Raw genomic sequence first — 21,356 nt, 5'->3', positions numbered from 1 at the left:
TACGCCAACAATTCAGCAATACAGAGCTGTATCAAATCATCAAGCTGTTCACTTTAAATTTACGCATATTATACGTGGATTAGATCTTAATACATCTGGAAAAATACTTCTTCGTGAGATGTACTTGTCCTAGTTTTAAAAATACTCCTGCAGCACATAAAATTTGTTTGCAGTATTTTTAGAGCAGATGTTATTAAAGAGTCTGCATTCAGCAGCAGTGCCAGAAAACGGCAAACAAGAAAGAAAAAGTCTACTTTCTGTGGCTGTTAGAGGCCAGCACGATCAACAAGCATAAGGTAAAAACGCCCTAGTGCATTTGAAAATAACTTGTGTGGCTGGCGTTACAGCAAACGCTGCTGCCAAAGACTGTGAGTCTCTTTCCTTGACCTGGTCTGAAGTGTATGGGAAAGATTCTCTAAAATAACACAGCGAAAGAAGGTGAAGAATGAACAGATTTTCACTGTTCAAAAAAAGATGGTGGAGGGCTTATTCCAGACAAAGAAACAGCTTCGCCACTGCCAGCAAACACCAGAGAGCCTGAGAGCCCAGAGGACAGGCTCTCGCTCTCCCATCACAGATTTTAAGTGACGTTCTCAGAGGTGGAAGTAAAACAAGATGCTTCACTTCTGTTGTAAGTATACATTTATAAAGTTTTTCTTTACTTATTTGTATTGTTGTTGTTGTTGTTTTTTTTTTTCCTTCTGCTTTGGATTTCAGTCAAATAGTTTGGCTCCTTTCTTGGTTTTCTGTCTGCAAAGGGAGACTGAGAAAGACTTCTCTAAAAGAAAGACTTGCAAGAGAATATATGGAGAGATGTAAATACAAAGACAGATTTAAGTGGGTATGAAACTCTAAATGCTTTTTTTTTCTTTTGTCTTTTTAGGGCCACACCAACGGCATATGGAGGTTTCCAGGCTAGGGGTCTAATCAGAGCTGTAGCCACTGGCCTGCACCACAGCCACAGCAATGCAGGATCCAAGCCGGGTCTGTGAGCTACATCATAGCTCATAGCAACGCCGGATCCTTAACCCACTGAGTGAGGCCAGGGATCGAACCTGTGTCCTCATGGATGCTAGTCAGGTTCGTTAACCACTGAGCCATGCTGGAAGCTCCGAAACTCTAAATTCTTAAAGCAGAGAAAGAATAAATCATAACATTAAAACTACAGAATGATACTTCCTATGAACATAGACGCAAAAATCCTCAACAAAATATATGCAGATCAAACTCAAAAATGCATAAAGAGAATTATAAACCTTGACCATGCAGAATTTATCCTATGTGTGAAAGGCTGATACTGCACTTGAAAAGCAATTAATGTAATCTGTCACATTAATATAATTTTTTTCCTTTTGGTCTTTTTGTCTTTTTAGGACCACACTCATGGCACATGGAGGTTCCCAGGCTAGGGGTCTAATCAGAGCTGTAGCTGCCAGCCTATGCCACAGCCACAGCAATAGGGGATCCAAGACACATCTGCGACCTACACCATAGCTCATGGCAATGCCAGATCCTTAATCCACTGAGCAAGGCCAGGGAATGAACCTGTGTCCTCATGGATGGTAGTTGGATTCACTAACTGCTGAGCCATAATGGGAACTCTAACTGAATTTTAAAAATCAGCAATTTGTCTATTTCTTTGCCAGTAACACACTGTTCTGGTTACTAAAAATGATCAAATCAATAGATGCAAAAAAAAATCTTTTGATAAAACCCAATGCCCATTCATGATCAAAACTCTCATTAAACTAGGAAATGACGGGTGCTTCCTCAACTTGATGAAGCGTATCAACAACAACAAAAACCCTACAGATAACAGAAGCTCTCTAAGATCCAGTGCAAGGCAATCATGTCCCCATTCACCAGTGCTTTTCAGCATTGTACAGGAAGTTTTTGCTGATGCAATCGGCAAGAAATGGAAATAAAAGATATATAGACTGGGAAGGAAGACATGAAACTGTCTTTGTTTTCAGATGACATAAATATCCATGTAGGAAAAAAATTTCTTGATTAATAAGCAATTTAGCAAGATTGCAGGAGACTAGTTTAATATAAAATAGCTGGTTGCTTTCCTAAATAATAACAATAAGCAAATGGAATTTGAATTTGAAAAGGCAATACCATTTTCATTACCAGCCAAATTAATGAAATATTTGGGTATAGATTTAACAAAATATGTTCAAGATCTAGATGAAGAAATTTATAATACTTTGATGAACAAGATCAAAGAACTAAATAAGCAGAGAAAGCTTCCCTGTTCATGAGTAAGAAGATGCTATATTATCAAACTATACGTTCCTTAAATGATCTATCGATTCAACACAATCCTAATAAAAATCCCAGTAAGTTATCATGTGGATATTATTAAGCTGATTTCAGAATTTATATGAAGACACGAAAGACCCACAATATTGAAGGAGAAGGACAGAACTGGAGGAGGAGTGTCACCCAACTTCAAGACTTGACATAAAGCTACAGAGATCAAAGCAGTGTGGTGTTGGCAAAAGAATACACAGATAGATCAATGGAAGAGGCCACACAAACAGCCATATTGTTCCCAGCAAAGGAGAAAAGGCAATATCATGTTGGAATAACTGGATGTCCACAAGCAAAATAATAAATCTAAGCACAGAACTTACAACCTTCATCAAAATCAATCATAGCCTCACATGGAAAATAAAAAAGGACAAAACTCCTAGAAGATAGCACAGGAGAAAACCTCCATGACCATGGGTATGGTATGCCTCTTCAGATACAAGACCAAAACCACAACGCATGAAAGAAATAAGGGATAAGCTAAGCTTGGCTAAAATTAAAAATGTCTGCTCTGCAAAAGGCAATAGTAAGGGAATGAGAAAATGAGAAATTATTTTCTTCCAAAATTAAGCAGAACTTACCATATGATCCAATAGTCATGCTGAAAGGTATTTGCTCAAAGGAACCTTAGGTTATGGGCAGACAAAAATCTGCATGTAGATGTTTATATTAGCTTCATTCACAACTGCTAAAACTTGGAAGCAATCACAGCATCCTTCAGTTGGGATAAAGAAACTGTGATACCTTCAGACAATGGAATATCATTCAGTGCTAAAAAGAAGGGAGCTACCAAACCATGACAAGACATGGAGGAAACTTACATGGAATGATCAAGTATTTTTTTACATCATTTCTCCAGGTCAACCTTAAGAAGGCCTCCTGTCACTCCCCCAACCTTGCAGAGAAGGCGAATATTGGACCATTCCCTTTACATTAAGAACCTGGCTGTTACATAGTCTTTTGGGGACAGAGGCCGAAGAACTAACTCTCTGGGCATGTCTCAGATCCCATTTTATGAGCTTATTGGCCAGTGGTTTACATCAGAATTAAACAGGACATGTGGGTCTGGGTGTGCAGAGCTGATAGAATCCACAAATAATATGCCCAGTGAGAAGACTTGAGTTAAACTCTAGACTGTGACACAACTGGTTGAGAAACATATGCAAAACTGGTATTTCATGTTGATTCATTTTTTTATACACCAACTTTTGAAAGTAAGTGAAAGACGAACAAGGTTGAAAAGGCATGAAGCGCTTAATGATAACTTTGTAAAATGCAGAGAAAAAAGGTCACCATGAATTTCTTTCTACATAACTGCTTGTATGCTACTTTTGGCAACCTTCTCCCCAAAAAGTAGCATCTTCAGGAAAGGTGGTTGAACACAGGAAATCGTTTCCTTCTACTGCCACGTTTAAAAATCTCGAAAGAGTAATGCAATTTTCATTAAAGGAACAGCCACACACGCACATTATAAATAATCTAGCTGATGGTGTAATCCTTGAACTAAAATAAGGGAGGATGTTGGGAGGCAATGCGGTTTTAACAAGGTATGTAACGTTGTGAAAGTTTCTCTCCATGTTTGCTATGTGATCTGAATAACCCAAGTCAGGACTTGTGAAATACAAGTCAAAATGCGAGGGCACAAATGCGAAGTTTAGCTGCGTGAAAGCAGAATAATGAAGATTTTAAAGGCAATCCATGAGACCACGGAAAAGTTAAGATTCATATGTATTTGAACTCATGTGTTTGTATATCACAAAGAAGAAGGCGTTTAAAAGGAGACAGAACAACCTGTAGCAGGTTAGACATAAAACAGAGGCCCAGCTCGTTGAAAACGAAAATGGCCCGGAATTTGTCCATATGTGTGAGCGGGAATGTTCTGTCTCATCTAAAACGACCGAGCGTAGTCTGAGCATGCCAGCAGCTCTGACAAACAGATCAAAAGTTTATATCATGACTATCTATGGGCTCAACACATGGAAGGGGATAAAACAGAAATAGAGGGCAGGTAAGAGGTCCCCAGCCACATGGCCGGTGCCCCCAAAGCCACGGCCATTACACATGCAATGGAGAGAAGTAAATTGGCAAGAGTACATAAAACTGTCATGAGGTTAGTGAAAATCTCACCCTGCATATTGAGAAGTTCCTACAAATTTCAAAACAGTTTTGGAACCAGTACGTATTTGTGTTTGACTGAAGCTATTAAACATTATAAGTTTAAGTAAAAAAAAGATGATTAAAAAAATTAGTACAAGGAGCTCCCTGGTAGCTCAGTGGGTTAAGGACCCAGCATTGTCACTCTGTGGTATGGGTTAGCTCTCTGGCCTGGGAATTGCCGCATGCCCTGGGTATGGCCAAAAATTTTTTAAAGAAAGGTAGAACCATAGGAACAAAATCACTTTGTTGTCAGCCTCTTCCTAGCAATGCTTAAGGCATAGGTGCCCTCACTCACATCACAAGGTAAGTCTCTGCTGTTCTCAAAAACGCAAAATTTGGAACTACGTTTCCCGAACCTCCTTTTTGTGAATCAGCTGCATGGTGGAGATTTCCTGACGACAAACAGCTTTGCTACAAAGCCGGATCCTTGGAGTGTCCATCGTGGCTCAGTGGTTAACGAATCCAACTCGCATCCACGAGGTTTCGGGTTCAATCCCTGGCCTCACTCAGTGGGTTGGGGATCCGGTGTTGCCGTGAGCTGTGGTGTAGGTCACAGACACAGCTCGGTGTAAGCCGGTGGCTGCAGGTCCGATGCGACCCCTAGCCTGGGACCCTCCATGTGCCACGGGAGCGGCCCTAGAAAAGGCAAAAAAAGAATCATAATCTGATACAGTTACAATTTTTTTTAATAAAGAAAAAAAAGCTTTCTCCCTGTGCTGAGAACACTTAGGATTGTGTCTGTTCACCACTTTCCCGTCTTCCCTCCGGCAGCATCAGCGGCAGTCATCGTGGGGGTGTGACGTCCCCAGAACTTATTTATCTTAAAACTGGAAATGTTGGGGTTCCTGCTGTGGCTCAGGGGGTTAAAAATCCAACATGGTATCCGTGAGGATGCACGTTCAATCCGGGTCGCACTCAGTGGGTTAAGGGTCTGGCATTACCGCAAAGCTGCAGCGCGGGTCACCCATGCGGCTCAGATCCTGCATGGCTGTGTGGCCGTGGCCGTGGCCGTGGCCGTGGCTGTGGCTGTGGTGCAGGCCTGCAGCAGCAGCTCCAATTCCCCCCTTAGCCTGGGCAGCTCCACATCCCTAAAAAGAAACACCAAAACAAATGCAAAGTGTGTCTGTGGGTAACCCCTGTCCCCTGTCCTCAGAGCCCGGCCTGGCTGAAGAATCGATGCCTGGAGTTTCCAACCGCTCAGTTCCCGCCCTGCGGGTGGGTCCACTGCAGAGTGTGCTGAAGCCTTCGGAGCAGTTCTGCGCCCCTCCCTGCCCGCAAAACGCAAGAGACTCTGCTTTCTGTTGTAAATGCAGAGTCCTGACCTTCAGGGCCCTATAGCCCGCCCACAAACCCTTGAAACGTCACTCACAAAACCAGAAAAGCCTAGGCACTGACTGCCAAGTGTTATCACAGATTGTTCTCATCCAGGAAATTGTGTTGGACCCAAGAGCCCTTTCAAGGTTTCCTTTGATTAAAGCGTAAGAGTCCATGCCTCACATTCCGTTAAAGTGCAGTCCTAAAACGACAAACTTCATAAAACCTTATTCTGCAGAAGACTTGCTCTTCATCAGACGAACCATGACCCAAATATCTTCCGAAGATGGTGCAAGTCTTGTTCTCCGAGTGCTGAATATGCAACGGTGTTGAAAACTTGCATCTTTAAGAAGACACGCCTCTGCTTTCTGAGTTCAGGAAATAGAGACACTTTCTAAGGATACTCGCACCTGTAAAAAGCACACGCCCCTCTCCATCCATGACCTTGAAAAGCCAGGACTCAAAACGCCGCAGTTTATTTCCAGGGACTACATGGACTCTCCTCAGGTCCATTAAATCCAGGGTGCCCCACGTAACACTCCACAGCTTCAGGGGAGCTGTTTGCACAGGGTGTGGACAGAGCTGGGACACGTGTGCTGCTGGGTCTTGACTCACGTGTGTCAGACCGTGACACACGGAGAAGCCATGCTGGCGGCGACACGCCAGGGAGGCCACAGGAAACTGTTACTTCATCCGCTGGGTTGTGACGAAGATAAATTTATCTCATATGTTGCAGAGGATACTGTTCCCAATTTGCTTTCCCTCTTTTAGTTGTATCAGTTGTCTATAATGGTAATAATAAGAGAACATTGCTCATAAGGATGCCACACAATTTTTTAATGTATAATATATATTTACTATACATAATAGCATAGTGTTACTAAATAACCAATGTTATGATATCAATGTTATTACAAAATTTAGTAAATAACCATGAATGCTCAGAAAAACATCCCAAAAGATCATGCAGGTTAGTGTAAAATATTATTATACAGGAAATATTGCTTCAGTGGAAAATGCTGAAGCTCTGAAATCCAGAGAGGACATGCAGGTGGCATGAAGTGTGCACGCAGAGGCAGAGGGAAGGGAGGGAGGAAATAAAGCAATGATCGCAGAAACAGGATTTTTAACAATTACTTCTGTTTTAGAGATACATGATTCAGGGAAGGGATACATGTTGGCTTCAAATGCACAAAGACGTCCCTGGATGACGTAACAGCAATGCCACTCGGTGGCTGGTTCCGCGTGGGGACAATGCTTCCGCCAACTGAGTCCATGAAGAGAGATGGCGAGTTTTCCACGACTAAAGTGGTGCAAACATAGACACGTATTTTCCTTCGAAGGACTTAACGTTTTGTACATGAGAGCTGATCTTGAAAGGTGGCTTCAAATCTTGAATGTCTATGAGTTTAAGAAAACTTGAGGGGAGTTCCCATTGTGGCTCAGTGGAAACAAATCTGACTAGCATCCCTGAGGTTCGATCCCTGGCCTTGCTCAGTGGGTTAAAGAATCTGGTGTTGCCGTGAGCTATGGTGTAGGCTCAGATCCTGAGTTGCTGTGGCTGTGGTGTAGGCCGGAAGCTGTAGCTCCCATTCGACCCCAAACCTGGGAATCTCCATATGCTGTTGATACGGCCCTAAAAAAAAAAAAGAGAGAGAGAGAGAGAAATAGTTATCAAGAATTAAGAATTGTTGGAAAAAATGCTGTCATGTCATTTCCAAGCCACTGATTTAGTGTGGTATTGGTGATTTAAAAGCTACAACCTGAAAGCTACTAAGAAGATATCGAAATATTTGAAAAGAAGAATCAATAAGACATCATCCTCAAGAAAAGCAACTCTCACTGTAAATTCTCTTGGGAGAAAGCCGATTGTTATAAACTCCATTAGATTTTTCTGAGAAAGGCAAGAATCTCATGATGGTTTTAGAAATTACTTTAATGCACATTAAGAGCAATAAAAAGATACATTATCAGACTGAGTGAAAGAAAAACAGGATTTTTAAGGGGGGAATACAGCCTTGAAACATGGTAATTATTCATTCAAATACCAATTCTACCACTTCTAATTCTGTAACTTGGATGAAATAATTAACTTTTATCACTTATTTTTTTCTAATTTAGAATATAATAATAATATTACGCATCTAAAATGGTTAAAATAAAGATAAAGTAAAATAAAGTTTATACGACCCCTGACAGAAAGGCTGAGAAATGAGATGAGTACTGCTTCTCTCTCTTTACCTTCTTTACCTTCAGATTTTATCAAATATTCTATTGAAAATGAAGTGAGAATTTTTATTATGATGATTTTTTTCCCCAGGGTGAGCAACCTAGCTTTGATCTGTATTACGGATTTTAGCAAACTCCAAAGCCAAGACCCTATTTTAAATAAAAATGTGCTTCATAAATGTTGAAAGTAAAATAAAATGGACTGGGCAGCGCTCAGCAAATGTGTCATTTTGCAGTGAGAGTGAGTAGATGGATCTCTGACGGGCCAACAGGAAAGAGCTTTTAATGTCGGTAACTTATTTTAACATAATGAACGAAAACAAAGGCTGGACAGCTTTGACAATTGCTATTTTCATTATCATTAGAAGGAAAAACTAAATTATACCAAGAGCAAAATTACGGTTAAGTCGAAAGGTATATGCTGAGTTGACATGTATGATCCTAAATAACTTCGTCCAGCTGGTTAATTCCGCGCTGTGTTTGAAATTATTTTACTGATAAAGTGGCTGGCGGGCCACAAAGCCGTGCAGATTAAAAGCAGTCAGCTCTTCCAGCCCACGGCAGCAAGGAGTAGCACTTGTCCTGAACATACTCCAGGCCCACATCACCCACAATCTCAGGGTGCAGCTTCTCTGTGACTAAAAGTGAACTACTTGTCTGGGTATCGGAGCTACCCACAAGAGTGTTAGAAAAACAAATAAATACAGGAAAACAAGAATGTAATTTTGATCCATAAAGCAAGCCATTGTGTGGGAAGAATGATCTTTTGATTGAGGAGAAATACAAAAGTTGCCATTTCTCTTTCCACTTTGTTCCAGAAAAAGGTATAACAAATTATTTTTATCAGATCTGGTGGTGATGGCTTTTTGAGGCATTTTATGTTTTATTAGGTTGAGTAAATTCTAGAATGGTCACACTCATTTGAATAGCCATAGGAGACTGAAAATTAAGTTTAAGAGAAAAAAGTATTAAGAACCTAGAAGATATTGTACATGTAAGCTGATTAACACAATGACAAATAAAATCAGAAAATTACAGAAACTAATCTTCCTTAAGTCAAACAAGTTTTCTTATCTATTAGAGAAGAACATAAGACAAAATAAAACAATGATAAACTGCAGGATCTGACAAAAAATAACTTTTTAGTGAGCATTTAAAATATATATATATATATATACTTTATAGATTTGGTGAACATTTAGTATAATTTATAAGTAAATACCTATAACCGTGAAGGTTTAAAACTTAAATTGATGATTTAAGAACATACTTGCAAATAATTCATGAATCAAAGAAGATCTAATAATTGAAACCTAAATAGCACTTAGAAACGAATAATTAAAAAAACCCTACATATCAGTTCCAGAAGAATGCAGTGAAAATGGAATTTTAAAAGTACAGCTTGTAAATAGTTCTATCAAATTATAACAAAGTCTGGAAATGAATGATTTCAGCAAATTACATAAGAGCTAAAACATGGAATAGAGAAAATAGAAGATAATATAAATAAAATAACAGCAGAAATTGATAAAACGGAAAAAATCTACAAAAGAAAATACCAGAAGACAGAAGTTGCTTTTGGAAGACTACTTTTTAAAATATGCATATGAATAAGTAAAACTAAAAAAACGAAAAAAGATGAAAACCTACATCGCATTTAAATAGCAAAAGAAAAAATGAAAGAAGAAAGAATCAAAAAGAATGGATGTGTTTATGAATAACTGAATCACTTCGTTGTACAGCAGGAATTATTACAACATGGTAATCAACCATATTTTGACAATAAAACTTGAAAAATGAAAAAAAGAGACGGCCCGAACAAAATTGAAAATGAATATAAGAACATAGTTAAGGATAGAACAGAGATAATAAGCTTGAGACGATAATTCTAACATTTAATTGACATATTTGAAAACCTGTATGAAATAAACCCTCTAGAATAATGGACCAGGAATTTCCTTATGCTGCAGGGGTGGGAAGCCCATATCTGTATGCCCTTTTTCAGAAGCTTTTCCACTCCAGCTTATGAAAGGTTTGAATATAGTTCCCTGCGTTACACAGCAGGCCCTTTTTGGTTGTCCACTGTGTATATAGAGCTGTTTGTATCTGCCAGCCCCAAGCTCCTAACTTGAGTCAGCAAAGGAAGTGCAGGCATCCGCGGCTGCAGCCACCTGCAAGGGTGAGCCCTGGGCCCCGAGGGAACTCAGCAAGGAAACACAGAACAGCGGCCGTCCAGCAGCCAGCAGCCTGCTCGAAAATAAAAGAAGGATGCACACGAACTTACTTGCTGAGCAGAAACAGACTCCCCGACGCTGAAAAGCTCATGGTCACCAGTGGAAGGGACTGGGGTTTGGGACTGGCGTCTGCCCTGAGGTGGACGGAGCGTCTGGCCCTCAGAAACCCGCCCTGCAGCGCGGAGGACTCACCCAGTGTGCTGTGATGACTGTGTGGGAACGAATCCGACAGAGGACGGATGTACGCACATGTGCAACGGAATCAGTCTGTCGCACAGCAGAAACGGTCACCATCTGTGAACCAACTTCAGTAAAGCTTTAAAAATAAATGAATACAATGAAAGGTTGGCGAGCACTGAAAAGAAAGAGTGCAGTCACTCTCTGGGTGAGAACCTCAGGGTGTGAAACACCAAACACTGGCCCCAGAGAGCCGAGGTGCACGGCAAAGGAAAGATCTCCAGGAGCCAGACCCTTGCCTCTGCCCACAGAACAAGGGCAGATTCCCTAACTTGAGAGTATCTGGTTTTCTGTCATCAGCAGCAATGTTGCCTTTTTTTTTTCTTCCCATCTGCCCTTTGTGGCAAACCCCCCTATACATCCTGGCTCCCCACTCACCTCCTCAGAGCCGTGCTCTCAGGGTTACTCGAGATGCTGCCTCCCGGGCGGAAGTCCTCAGGTTTGTCCATCAGATAAAACATCTCTCGACTTTCAGGGTGTGCATGTTTTGTAATACCTGCATTGTTGGAACACATCTTTCCATTATCGCCGCTCTCTTTGTTACCAAGGTAGAGTAATTAGCATCTTCCACCCTAATCATTCGAGAGGATGCATATTCCAGAAAGATGGGGATGGGTTCAGAAAACGGCATTTTACTCCCTAGAATCACTCTCGGTATCAAGAATCTTTACTAGTCAGAGTTCTCTACACACACACACACACACACACATTGTTCTCTCTTTCGCCAACAACTGACCACATGTAGCATTTACCCCTTGACAGAACATTCTTACATCACCAAGGAGAAACAATTCCTGAGGCCTGTCCGGGTTGTCACCGGGGTGAAGTCGAGTATCTGTAACTACACACGGGCATGGGCGTCATGGCAGCCTCTCGACCCCCCAGGGCTGAAGCATGAGAAGACTGACAGCAACAAGAACCTCTCTGCAAATGCAGAGGCGAAAACAGGAATCGGTGGCGCAGGCAAACCCTGCGGCTTAGGAGACAGCCAACCCTCAGCTCTGACGGGAGAGCCCTGTCCTCAGCCCATGCCCACCATCTGCAACAAGCCCGTCTCTGCTGGACGTTGGAGCTAAGCATCCTTCCATGAGGCCGTCCAGCCTTCACTCCAGGCTCCGCTTGTGTGGAAACCAGAGCCATCGGCTTTGTCCTTTGAACGCAGGCCTTCATGTGTGCGTGATTATTTGTAATCTCCTAACTCATTTTCTTAAGAACCAGTGGTCTTCTTATCTCTTTGCTTCCGGTTCATTTCACGTGTAAATAACCAGAACAAAAGGCCACCCGAGAGTTCCTTGTTCCTCTGCTCCCTCACTTTCCCAAGGATGGATGGTTCAAAATACGGGGATACTAACACCGAGCCGCTCAGTCCTCTTCTGCTTTTTGTAGCAGGGACACCTTCTCTAGCACTAAGTCTTGAGACACTGCTTCTTCAAAATGCTGTGCTTCGAACTTAACCCGTCTCTTCTTAGGTGTTTGGTATTTTCCAAGTGTCTAAAGCTTTGGCCTATTTCCTTTTTTTCTCGCTTTATCCTACACACATGTCTGAGGCAGAAAGGCCTGGCGTTATTTGTGCAGGTGACTGTGGAAGACCCCAAAGCACAAGGCATTTAGCTGATGCCCCAGAGGCAGCACAGCTGGAGGCGCAGAGGCCTGGGACGAGGGCTCTGTACCCCGATGCCCAGTTCAGACGCCACGTGCTCCACCACGAAGCACACCAACCCTACGACCTCCCGACCGTCCTCAAAAGTTTCTATTTCACACACACCTTGAAAAGCATCCTCTCTGAAAAAGAGAGCTGAAAAGCCATGATTCTCCCAGTGCGGACAGGCGCTGAAGGAAGTGCCTCGAAGGTACAACCTCTTCTCTCCCCAGGTGAATTTCCACGGCAGGGAGTTGCATCTGAGAGAACCGTGACTGTCGCCGTTGCTCTGCAGCTCAGCTGCATGGGAATCACCTCGATGCTTCTGAAGATGCAGGTGCTGGCCCCACACCCAGCTCGGAGTTGGTAAGATGGGGCTGTGGGATACGCCTGCCTCACAGGTTCCCAGATGTGTTTGTCCCCGAACCACCTTTGAGAACTTCTTAGTTAATATTGGTTCATAATGTGTGTCACCTTGACTGGTCCGTGGTGTCCAGCTTTGGACAAATACTATTCAAAGGTGTTTCTAAGGTGAGGGTGTTTCGGGATGAGATTAATGTCTAAATAGGTAGACTGGGAAAGCAGATCACTCTTCCTGAGGTGGGAGCTCTCAGCCCACCAGGGGACGGCTGGACTAGAACAAAAAGTCTGACCCTCCCCTGAAGTACAGAAACCTCTTCCTGCCAAACGGCCTGCAACCTGAGATCATGGCTTTTTCCTACTGGCTGTCCACGCTGTGAGTGTCCAGTTTGCTGACTTACGCTGCAGACACCGGGGTGTGTTATAGCCTCCATCGTCCTCCGGATAGATGAACAGAAAGACATAGGAACGGAGGGACAAAGCTGTAGATGGATAGATGGATAGATGGACAGGTAGATAGACACAGAGACAGATGATAGATGGAGAGATCTAAATAGACGGATAGGTAAATAGTTGGGGAGATAGATGAAGATAGAGGTATACGCATCCTACTCGTTCTGTTTCTCTGGAGACTCTAACATCCCGCCACTAGTAACGTGTCCAGATCATAATGAATATTGGGTATGTGAGGTAGGCTCATATTCAAAAGAAGGATGACAGTCAGATTTAAAAAAAAAAAAAAAAAGGATGGAAGCAAATCAGCAGCAGAGCCACAGCTTGGAAATCCATTAGCTTTCCGTTTCTCTACAAACCTTCTTGTGTGCATGTGTGTGTTTTTATCCTGCAGCTCTTGGTAAAGTGAAAATGACCATTCACCGAGTGCATTTGTCAACCCAGCTGCATTTGAGGGTTGCTTTTTTCCTCACAGAAATGGGCTGCTTTCTTTCAACAAGCCCCTTCTCAGCTCCCACCCTAGGTTCTTGGACAAGCAGACGACCAGGTAGGATGCAGCTGCAGCGGGCACTCTCCCAGGCCCTCGGCGGGGCCGCCCCCTCCCTCCGCGCTTCCCCAGCCCTCTCCACCCTGCACAGCGCGAACCTCGCGGTTTCACGCCCCTGGTTTTCTGGCTCTTCCACTGGCTTCGGGACACTTCAGGGCAGAGTCGATGCTTCATGCTGTCTGTGTTCCCCGTGCTGCTCCACTGCCACAGACTCACTCCTGGCAGGTGTGACGCGTTCAGCGATGTGGCTGAAGAATCGCAGGAATGAACGCGGTTTCAATAAGAGAGACGCGGAGCGCGCCTGATGATCCTGAACCTAGGAAATAAACGAAGGTGGGAATGAATGAATACGCCAGTGAATACGATTATCATTTAAATGTAAAACCTAAAGGGAATGACAGCATGGTGATCAGTGTGATTCAGCGATTATAACCCTGCGCTTTAGATTCCGGTTAATGGGCACTTAACACGTTGCTGAACCGCTCTTGAGCTCAATGCCCGTGTATAAAAACTGAAAGCCATGCAGTGATTCCTGCAGAGCAACATTGTATGTGTCAAGGGAGATAAAACCAGAGCCCCTGACACCAGAATCTACCCAGTATTTAGATGTTAGCAGGCACCCCGAGGTCTATGGAATGATTGGCCAATAGGGACCTGCTGGATGGCACAGAGAATTCTGCCCCAAATTTTGAGATCATCTGTGTGGGAAAAGAATCTCAGAGAGGGTGGGCTTCCATACACGAGTGACTGAGTCACTTTGCTGTACCGCAGAAATGATCACAACCTTGTAAATCAACCATACTTCGGTCAAACTTCAAAAAATGAAGCAGAGGTAAATAACGACTAGCAACGACTATTTTACTGAATGTCCTATGGTCTATATATTGCTTTCCCTGCTCTTTCTAAGATACGCATATTCCTCACTATTCTGATCCAGGGGAAAGAGTAACAAAATTGTCAGGAGCTGAGACTGTCCTGCTGAATTCAGAAGGTCTGGACCCTTGCGGTAAGTTTGCTTAGGCTTTGCAATCGTTGAAAAACTCTGTTATCAAAATACGTTTTTGCCGCTGCCCGTGATCCTGTCCGTGTAGACAAGCGCCTGCAGCCTGGGGTGGGGCGTGGACGGAGGCCATCTTTGGGATGCCGTGAAAAGCACAGTCCACGTCGCACACGACAGAGGAGGTAGCGCGTTTCGTTACACCTTGTCTTCTGTGGCGGCTCCGGTGTGTTCCAGGAACCCGCAGCCTGGAACAATGTCACATCACCTGGAGGCCTTTCCTGGGGCGGCTCTTCATCCTCAATCTCTGGACACATGATGAGAAGTGATGGCCTCAGTCGAGCATGTAACTTTTCCTTCTCTGCATCCCAGTGCCCACCTGGTCGATTGGGAGGCATCTAATTAACGTCAGCCCTCCCATCTGGCATCGCACTTACCAGGAAGACGTTCCATGCTGTAGAATTTCTAACGACTGTTCAGATACCCCATAGAAACCATGGGTGTATCTTAGGAATCTGCTAATCGTACATTAAAGATTCCCCACTATCTTAAAAATGCTTAAGACACCATTCCTATTTCAGAGAAACAAAGATTTGACAAGTCAGAAACTTATCAGAAAGCACCAGGTTTAAATTTTGAAGTGGATATATCTAGGACTAGAGTATAGTCATGAAGGGCAGGTCTGGGCCAGATAATGAGATTTTTATGAGCTTTGGGATACACACTCTGATGTCTTGCTTCCTAATGAAGCACTGGGGAACTCGGGAGCAACTTAAGGAGTGCGTCCCTCTCTAGACCTACCTATGGAGTCATTAATTCTTGCTCCTTGAGGCCTGTTCTCAGCTGCAGGAGTTCCATGATGGCATTTAGACTGAACATTCATTTGCTTTACCATAACAATGAGGCAGAAAGGCAAGGAAGGAGACCCCTTTGAAGACTGACGCCTTGACCACTAGCAATACTGTGCCAAAGTCAAATGAGATGGGGTTCGACTCAAACCTAAGGGTGCCCTCTCTGAACTCTTGAAGTCTGGGCCCCCCGCGACCTTGGCACCTGGAACACCGCCCTGCACCCTCCATGCTCGACTCCCACTGCGCCAATCCCCGTCCGTCCACCAGATCTCAGCTTAGATTCTTCTGTCCAACCACAGAGAACCGTACTTCACTCTCAAAAGTACTAGGTGCTTCCCTGGCCATCCACTTTTGCCTGCACCTGCTGTGTTTAAATACACTTGCTTTTATCTTTGACTATCCCAGAAGCGCCCGAAGCAGGGCTCATGTGCCTCAGTCACTGCTGTGGTCTCGAGTCCAGTGCCTTGTCTTCAAAGAGTAAATTCTTCAACGAATACATGCGAAGGGACTGAGTGAATGTCTGATAAACATTTTAGAGAGCTTAGGGTTGATTCAGCAGTCTGTTCGCCACCAAGATGAGGTATCTGTTGGGTGTATTTAAAACTGATACTACTTAGATGGTAAGAGGTATCTCAGCGTTGGTTGGTTTAGAGGTTTGACCAAAATTCGTTTACAACTTTCTCACAATAGTTCTATGTCCTAGAAATTTTCTGCAATTGGTATGCATAAGTAAAACATATTGAGAATGGAATCTTTATGCAAAAATACTTTGTATATTTGGACATTTGCATCTTTTCGTAGTTGTTTCCATCAAAATGTAGTAAAAATGGCAAATCTACATGCTAATTAATTATACGAATCTTCTAATTAAAGTGAGAGAATTAATAAATTGATGAGAACTTAAAAGGGATAGAAATTGAATCTATTGTCATAATTACATTTCAATCAGACAGGTGAAAAAATCAGAAGGTGTGGCATTCTTCAGTATTTAATTTGAAAATATCACATCCAGTACAACTTCTGGAGAATAAGGAACCTTATTATATTAGTGTTAGATCTGATAGGATAGCAAATCAGACCCAAGTGACACAAAACAGGCTGACTACCTTTACCAAAAACAGGAGACCTGTGATCAAACAGTGGGACACACACACATACCAGAGGCGTGCTCTTCGGAGCACCTCCCTATACCCTGTACCCCATGCGGATTAAGCATCTCACCCCAAAACCACTTGGAGGATCAAAACGTGCCCCCATACAAAATCAGACAACACTCAGCCCTTATGCACAGCACAGAGGGCTGGGACAGGAAAAGTTAGGGGGCCTGGGGTGGGAGAAATCAGGTCTCTGGTAAGGTCCATGCCATGGAATCTAGGGGAGACCAGTTGCAGCCAGAGCCAGTCCCCAGACTAGGAAAGCCTCCCCCACCCCCAGCACAGCCCCCCCCCCACAACATGACTTGAAGCTGTTTGTCATCTCTAAGGCAACTGGGGTAAGCATCTGGCTCATTAAATGTCCCCAAAAAGGAGCTGAAACGTTTGACCCAAGGCGCGGTTGGTTTGGGGGGAGTTCCCTTCCCCCCAGAGCCCCTCCCGTCCTGAACCTTTGCTCCTGCCTAGAGAGCCTGCCTGCCTCCATCCCTATGCCCAGAGACCGCTGGCTCCGTCGCGGGTGTCGCCGGAAGAGTCCCCCGCACCTCCAAATCCTTGCTGCGTGTGGGCAAGAATCGAGAGAAATAATGCAGGGGGATGTGACATTCCAAAACAAACAAAAAAACTAAGGCGTTCCCTTGGTGGTCGGGTCTGGTGTTTAGGACTTGGCACATTCACCCCTGTGGCCTGGGTTCAATCCCTGGCCTGGCAACTGAGATCCCACATGCAGATGCTGCATACGACAGCCATAAAAAGAAAAAAAGAAAAACTGGAGGTCAACCTAGCTTATAAACACTGAAATCTCCAGGGAAATACTAGCAAACTGAATCAGAAACGTACAAAAAGGTATACACAATGGATAAGCAGGAATTTTTTCAGGAATACAAAATTGCCGTTAGCATCTGAAAATTGACTTAATATGCATATCATAATAAAAGGGAGGAAAAATGATCATCTCAGGCACAGAAAAATCAGTTGACAAAATTCAACACCTCAGATACGTAAATCTTATGTCGTGTCCACAGTGAGCGAGCTTACAGAGGTAGACGTTGTATTAATAGCTGCCCAGCCTTGAGACCTGAGAGGTGGCCATAAAGGCACAGTGATTAAAGGTTTCTTTTGGGGAAAGGTATTTAATATTCTAAAATTGATTGTGGCGATGGGTTGTAGAACTCTGTTCTTATTCTAAAGAAACACCGACTTTTACACTTAAATGGAAAATTCCTTTTATTTCCATAAAAGCTATTAAAACATAAACATGTAAACACCAAATCAAGTGAAACCAGAAAGAGACTCCAGGCACTGGAGTGAATAAGAAAGAAAAATATGCACCCAAATATGCTAATGGAACCTACTTAATCAAATGGGCAGAAATTTAAAATCTATTTCAGTTACCATATTAAATTTAGCATAGCACAGAAGAGGTACATGGAACTTAATTCAATGTAATAAGTCTTAATTTCTTATTTGGCCAGATCTTCAAATGTTCTGTTTATGTTCCAATTTGAAATGTTATTTTGCTTTATAAGATCCAGGATTTTTTTCATTAGTTTTGAGAAAAATTAGTTTACTTAACTTCAGCATTTGCTTGATTTTATAAATACAAATATATGTGGTTCTATTAATGTTTAAGACATGTATATATTTTAAATCTAGGTTTTCAACTCAGAGAAATGTCATAAATCACAGTACCTTTAACTTTGGCTTCATGAACATAAAAGGAATGCTGTGTCCATTAGAATAAATACAATTTAAATATATATATAGCAAAAGAGTCACAGTGGAGTCCTGCTTTTTCTTTGTATTATATTGAAGTTATTTCTTCCTTCATAATGGTTACAAGAATCATTAAATATAAAAATTATAGGAATAATTCTATAAAGCTATATCACTTACTCCCCAGTCTGTAATATATTCAGACTCCAGAAGAAAAGAAAAAAGTTTGCAATCACACATAGAAAAATTAGTCTCCTTTATGTACTTTCCATCTCAAATATAAAAGATGCCGTGGCGTTTCTGTATTCATATTGTCAACATTCACACTCCAAAATTAAACAAATGTAAAATAGTCATAAAATGAACCTCAGTATAATTAAATTTGCAGTAATAAAACAGACTGGAGTTTTCTAAATTTAACGAAAGTGATCACATTATGTGAAGCACGATATGAATTAGGTTTATTTGAATGTTTATTATATTTCCAAACTTATTCCTCGGCTATAAAGCTGCAGGATGAGAGCCAAACAAAATTCACTTTTTATTCTTTTAAAGGGTGGAATGAAACTGTCAAGGTTAAAATAAATCACCAAAAATAAAAAGGCTCTTATTTTTCTAACAAAAGTCAAGATATTATTTTATGTTTTGCTTTTATTAAAATAAATTCGCCAAGCGCATTTACTAGTTTTGCTCTCTGAGTGTTTGCCGTGGTGCCCACGTACGTACTCGCCTGGTGGGAAAGGTTTCCTGCATGTTGGGGAGTGGCCATCACGCTTTCTGTCTGTGATTTAGTTTTGCAACAAATAAAAGTATTAATGTGCTTCGTTTATGGAACACCTACCTATAACAAGAGGCACTTGGAATTGAATTTATAGTCCTTATCACAGTTTTAAAAATAAAACTATAGGAAATTTGTGTGGGAGAAAGAGTGTTTTTGCTGCTTTAAAATGCTGGAAATGTTGGTGTTCCCGTCGTGGCGCAGTGGTTAACGAATCCGACTAGGAACCATGAGGTTGCGGGTTCGGTCCCTGCCCTTGCTCAGTGGGTAAAGGATTCGGCGTTGCCGTGAGCTGTTGCAGACACGGCTCGGATTCAACGTTGCTGTGGCTCAGGCGTAGGCCAGTGGCTGCAGCTCTGATTTCAACCCCTAGCCTGGGAACCTCCATATGCCACGGGAGCGGCCCAAGAAATAGCAAAAAAAGACAAAAAAAAAAAAATGCTGGAAATGTTAAAATGAGGTATTAAGTTACTCATTAATTTGATTCCTATTTAAGTAGACGGAAAATCTATTTCCTAGTCTCAAAACGTCTTTCTGGTTGTATGAAGTCTTGTGCATAGCACAATTGTTTGTTTGCTTGTTTTGGCTGCCCCTGCAGCATGTGGACGTTCCCAGGCCAGGGACGGAACCGCGCGCATTTGCAGCCGGTGCCTGAGCTGTAGACATGCGGACCTTTGACCTGCTGCCCCACAGGGGAGCGTCCCACCGGGTTTTGAAGTCATCCACTCATCACACGGTTTTGAAATTACCGCAGTGAAAATCTTCTCCTCCACAAGGACAGCAGGGACAGGGCTTTTGCACCATATTCCCTCCCAGTGATGAGGGCAGATACGAGGCTTTGCATCATAACCTTCGCTTAAAGGATAAATAGTGACGACATTCAATAACTTTGCTGCATATTTTTCGCTTAATGTTGGGGGCTTCCTAGGATTTCCAAAATAATCACGGCTTTGATAATGGGTAACTTAGTTCTTCTGGGTGGATTCTATGTATCTTTCTTATTTAGTGACTCTACTATTCCTTGCTTAGCTATACATTTCATTTTCTCAGGTGCTTAGAAAAAGGTGAACTCTAGGTTTAGGTCGAATCGATCAATATCTTGGAGAAAATTATTTTATTACGTATCTGACAATATTTATTTGCTTTTTCTTTATTTTTAAGAATAGCTGTCCTCATAAAGCACACAAGTCTATCAGGTAAAAAGTTCCGCTAAAATTTGTACTTACACCTAATAACTCCTTATCACAACTTTGATTTTTTTGAGAAAACACTTTAAATGTTATACTCTTAAGATCTTTGATTATTCATGATTTTCAGATATTCTCTTTCTGCTCTGGTAAATACTACGTGTGATTGGCATAATTGATGGGTAAACTGAAATTCCCAGAAGTGGGGCTGAGTGTTGCAATCAGGAAACTGGTGAGCTTCAGAGATACAACTGAGGCCCAGATGTGAATGCCAAGGTACCCGTTCTGTGCTCTTATGGTTGCCTCGTACTCAAAGACGATTAAACACAAAACGGCATTGATCCATTCATCCAATGATTTCAGGCAATGTTTGTAATCTATAGGGATTAAAATCTATTTTAGGTTCGATTACCAATCACATATTAAATTTTTAAAATTATTTTTCTGCCTTGGAGACTTTTAAGTGCATAGATAGACCATAAAATGATTCGAATGAGTAGAAGCCTTCTGGATAATTTGATGTAGACAGGTAATTACTATTCAATAATTCCTACATCTTTCTTCTTCTCCTTGAGAGGGATGGGTTTCTCCACAACCAGGACAACATCAGCATCAGTGACTGATATCTATGGACTAAAAAGCAGTGGTTGCAGAATGTCAAACACGTATTCTCTCCCTTGCCAGGTTCCAAGTTAAAGAATGAAGTACTGTCACAAAAGATTGGAGTTTGAGACATCTTGATAATTTTTGTGTGAGTGTGAAGAGAACATTAAAACAGAAACTTTCTGATAAAATTAACAATTATGATTTTCTTCATAATCTCTCTGAAGACACATTGAAATATAGTTTAAAATAACAGGATTTGGTTTAACCTTAGCAGTCTAAATGTACATTTTCTATGGCGTATAATTAAAAAATCAGACTATATCATCCTGAAAGTTGTGATTAAATGAAATTGACTTGGTTCTTTCATTCCTTACTCTGCGCAAAGTTCTGTCCAAGATTTCTGCTGTAAATGGTATCTCCAGGATCAGAGTTTTTGCTGACACTGAGCTTACTCATATTTCCAAATAAAATTTGCTAAATTTAAAGTGATATTTCCTTATTGTGTATAGTGAAACATCAATCAATCTCATTATTAGCAGGGATTTACAATTCTACCGTTAGAAAAAAATTGAACATATCTTTTT

The 21,356-nt window shown here is 42.0% G+C and overlaps 1 long non-coding RNA gene across 3 annotated transcripts; it reads left to right on the top strand.

Annotated features, from left to right (window-relative positions):
* Positions 1 to 222: 222 nt before the first annotated feature.
* LOC106505064 (uncharacterized) lies at positions 223 to 18,263 on the top strand. 3 transcript variants are annotated; one of them, XR_014816902.1, is made up of 6 exons: positions 223 to 631; positions 12,360 to 12,492; positions 13,334 to 13,486; positions 13,712 to 13,819; positions 14,424 to 14,492; positions 14,721 to 18,263. It is a non-coding gene; the product is annotated as an uncharacterized LOC106505064 (long non-coding RNA). The 3 variants fall into 3 exon arrangements; XR_014816901.1 differs by having other exon boundaries at positions 13,642 to 13,819; XR_014816903.1 differs by having other exon boundaries at positions 13,697 to 13,819; positions 14,721 to 17,330.
* Positions 18,264 to 21,356: the final 3,093 nt, after the last annotated feature.

This window comes from Sus scrofa, chromosome 9 (genome assembly GCF_054392235.1).
Source record: "Sus scrofa isolate SSC_HxYL_T2T_F1_AM1 chromosome 9, Sscrofa_HxYL_maternal_Yorkshire_Landrace_v2.0, whole genome shotgun sequence".
In the NCBI taxonomy this organism is placed as follows: domain Eukaryota; kingdom Metazoa; phylum Chordata; class Mammalia; order Artiodactyla; family Suidae; genus Sus; species Sus scrofa.
Note: the sequence above shows the minus strand (reverse complement) of the source record. Positions and strands in the feature narration are given on the sequence as shown.